This window comes from Notolepis coatsorum, assembly GCF_963971535.1.
Source record: "Notolepis coatsorum genome assembly, chromosome: 20".
NCBI lineage: Eukaryota > Metazoa > Chordata > Actinopteri > Aulopiformes > Paralepididae > Notolepis > Notolepis coatsorum.
Window position 1 is genome coordinate 1,846,308 of NC_140184.1, and position 4,601 is coordinate 1,850,908.

The following is a 4,601-nucleotide window of genomic DNA, read 5'->3' on the forward strand; positions in this document are numbered from 1 at the left end:
CAGACAGACAGACAGACAGACAGACAGACAGACAGACAGACAGACAGACAGACAGAGAGAGAGAGAGTAAGACAGTAAAGTAAGCTCTTGTGAAAGAGAGAGAGAGAGAAAGAAAGAGAGAGCGAGAGAGAGAGAGAGAGAGAGAGAGAGAGAGAGAGAGTAAGAGAGAGTAAGAGAGACAGAGAGAGAGAGTAAGACAGTAATGTAAGCTCTTGTGAAAGAGAGAGAGAGAGAGAGACAGAGAGAGAGAGAGAGACAGAGAGAGAGAGAAAGAGTAAGACAGTAAAGTAAGCTCTTGTTAAAGAGAGAGAGAGAGACAGAGAGAGAGACAGAGAGAGAGAGAGACAGAGAGAGAGAGAGTAAGACAGTAAAGTAAGCTCTTGTGAAAGAGAGAGAGAGAGAGAGACAGACAGAGACAGAGAGAGAGAGAGAGAAGTTCAAGTTCAAGTTTTTCAAGTTTGTTTATTAATTGTCACAACAAAATACAGAATACTTTATGATGAAATGCTTGTTTCTGTATGAACCTCTGTGTGTGTAGTGTGTTCGTTACGTTGGCATTAGAATTCTAAATCAACATTCACATTTCTTATTAAAAAAATAAGAAAAATTTAAAAAAAATCTTTTTATATTTTTTTCCTATTCATTCTGTTTAAACCAATGGGGTTTTTCTTCACAGTTGCAGATAAAGATTAGGCTACACTAATATTTTAGTATTAAAAGAAACTGATGAGTTATATTCATTAAAGAAAGTTGATTTAATTGATTTAGTTGGGCTGGGGCTGGAAAGTTGATTTAATACAAGAAAAAATACTCATTTAATCAGATGAATCACTTTATTCAAATTGAGGATTTAGTTTAAAAAGAAATTATAATAATTAAAATTAATTTACACATTTTTTTTTAAATTAAAAACTAAGGTTCGAACGTCCGTTCGGAAAAACCCTGACGAAGTTCGAATCCCAAAAACAGGCTTCGGGGAAACAGCCTTAGTGTGTTCCTCTGTGTGTCTGTCTGTAGTGTGTTCCTCTCTGTGCCGCGGTGGTTATTACCAGGCAGCTGACACAGCACCGTGGAGGTAATGGCTCCACATATCACCTCACAGGTCTCACTACCCCCACCTCGCTCTTCAGTTACCCACAATGCAATAGAAGACGTTCTTTACAGTAACAGCCTCAGGGAGGAGTTGCAGACGGGGGGTTACACACACACACACACACACACACACACACACACACACGCACGCACGCACGCACGCACGCACGCACGCACGCACACACACACACACACACACACACACACACACACACACACACACACACACACACACACACACACACACACACACACACACACACACACACACACACACACACACACACACACACACACACACACACACACACAGACACACACACGCACACACACACACACACACACACACAGGAGCGGGCCCAATATAGGCTACAACCACAGTCTACTACCATTAATTACATCCACCAGGGCAGTTGAGGTTGTCGTACCTTTGCGTTGCTCAATGGAACCTCGTCAGAGAAGGTGACCCTGCCTCTCGACCCACTTTTTCCCCTCCTTGTTGGTGTGGGATTGAAACCAGCAACCGTAACAGTCACAAGCACACTGTGGGGATGTTGTTACTAAGGTTTTTCAACCGGTTTGAATAAATAAACAGAAACAGTAGCATGTGCATCTTTTAGATCAATTATAGGCTATGAAAATTAGGCTGCCTCTAAATATAAACATTTATTAAATGAGAATGGTTTTCTTCACTTAAAAAAATAATTAAAATAAATATATTTTTCGACTCTGACATGAAAATCGAATGTGGAGACTGGCAGGACTATTCGAAAATTAGAAAATTCTAACTCATCCATAATTTACATTTTTATTTACATGTATGCTTTTTATTTGGAAACAAGCCCAGGTGGCACTTCACGAAAAAAAAACAAGCTGATTTATTTTGACATCATGTCACACACATCCACACACTGTTTTGCACACATTCATTTGGTTTGACTGTTATTGGGTTTTTGAGTTTGAATATGGCGACCAGTGTTGTCATTGTGGATATTGAATCCTTCATCTACTCTACATCATGTCATGGTAACACAGTAATTCAATGTCCCTGATGATGACATCATCACTGGTGGCCATGTTCAAATCATTGACTCACGACTGCAGAGGACATGTCATGGAGTTGATTAGGCGGTCGGTCCACCAGTGGGTTCACACTGCTCAGAGAATGTGGTCTGAGTGGTCGGATCTCAATGCGTTCTTAACCTTCTGTAGTGTCGCAGTGAAAGGGTTAACCCTTTGGTAGTGTGGTATAGTGAAAGGGTTCATGCATCTTGGGAGCTCTCTCTATCTCTAGCTATCCCTCTCTATCTGTCTCTCTCTATCTCTCTATCTCTGTCTCTATCTCTCTCTGTATCTCTATCCACCGCCCCTCTCTCTCCCTCCTGCCCTCATCTCTCTGTCTCTCTCTATCTCTCTATCTCTAGCTATCCCTCTCTCTCTGTCTCTCTCTATCTCTCTATCTCTGTCTCTATCCTCTCTGTATCTCTATCCACCGCCCCTCTCTCTCCCTCCTGCCCTCCTCTCTCTGTCAGGGAGGATGGGGAAAACAATCTAGATATTGTTTCACTGGCCTCTCTCTCTCTGTTTGTCCTTCAAGCCGGTGCCAATGAGAAGCAGCTTCTCCGTGTGCAGTTACATCCATTAGGACCTACTACATGTGCTCTGCTTGTGTGTGCGTGTGTGTGTGTGTGTGTGTGTGTGTGTGTGTGTGTGTGTGTGTGTGTGTGTGTGTGTGTGTGTGTGTGTGTGTGTGTGTGTAGGTGTGTGTGTGTTTGCATGGTCATTGTCAACTGGCAAACATGATGCCAGTGGCTTGAGTTAGAGCGCACGTACACACACACATGTCATCATTCCTATAGTGCCTCCATAGGTCCATATTGGCTGGTAGGAAATCTGAATGATCTTGTGTCCCAATTGAAGACTACAGAGAGCGGCCCGTTCAGCCGAGCGCACAATTGGAGGTGGGCTTCCCACTCTCCAGGACATTTACAACAAGCGTTGCAGGGCCAAGGCTAAGAGAATAATCAAAGACTCTAGTCACCCAAACAACTGCCTCTTTGAACTGCTGCGGTCAGGCAAGCGCTACCGGAGTCTCATGGCCAGCACAGAGAGACTCACTCTCAGTCCACACGATCACAGGTATTTTTGACACAGAGGTTTTAAAAAAAAAGATTCCTCCGTATACACGGTGGTTTAAAAAAATAACCGCGTGCTCACGCAACTGGAAAAGCTGGTACAGAGTAGGGCTGCTCGATTTTGGGAAATAATCGAATTGCGATTTTTCTGACAGATATTGCGATTGCGATAAAATTAGCGATTATAATATTTTTTTTAACAGCCCCACAGAGGTTTATTGTAAAATGTGGCTTGCATCTGGCCTACGTGGTGGGTCTTTTCGGGACACCGAGCCTGAAAATGTTTCTTTTTACCTGGGAATCGATACCTTTTTGTCTGTACTTTACTCTCCCTCTCTGAAGTCTAAACTTCACAACACACAATCTAAAACCCCTTACCTCCCTCTCCCAAACCGATCTTGTATCTCAATGGGACTTCCTGGTTAAAAAAAATTAAAAAATAAAAGAAAATTGCGATTTGATAATTGCATCATTCCAAATCGCGATTTCGATTTAAAATCTATTAATCGTGCAGCCCTACTACAGAGTGACGTCATATACATGTAGTACAATGCCAAAGCAATAGGTGGCGATGTAAGTTCAAACATGAAGGCACTTTCAACCAATCAGAAGGGTTTAGCGTTAATACCCGAAACTGAACTGAAGCCTGGAACACAACATCCCTCCTTGCTCACAGCCGAACATTCTACAGTTTGCAGCTAGAACAACGTGCAATAAACAAAAAAGGATACATTCACTGTGTGTTCTGCCTCATTTGTTGATGAAACAAAACCAACATCAACACAATTTACCACCAAGAGCGGAGAAAAGATCGCCGATTTTGATTTTGCTTACGTGCTAACATGATTGGGATTTGTAGTAACGTAGTAACGTTAACGCTAGTAGAATGAATGGATGAAAACGTTATTTAACAGATTGCAGAATGGGTACAATACAGTACGGCTCAATACAAACAATTGTGCAGACTGTTGTAGTTTGGACTGGGTTCCTTATAACAATAACTTGACAACACATGAGCTTAGTTTAGCCGCAGCCTCAGGTTTACTCTGAACGTCAGGTCAGGAATGCGACAACAGACATCATCAGTCGATCACAACACTCTTCAACAAAGTACTCTTAATCGAACCCGAGTACCATATATCACACAGACCAAAAAAACACTGGAAATAATCTCGGCTACTATGTCCACACGCAACCATTGAAACCGGGATGCGCCCAAAACTCCACCCTGGACTCCGGTTTTCAAAGACCACGGTTGCAGTGTTCCAAAGACCGCGGTTGCGTCTGGACGAACAGTGCAACTGCGCACATTAAATCACGGTTACATAACACCCCGCGTTGGTGTGGACAGGGCGTTGGTGTGGACAGGGCGTT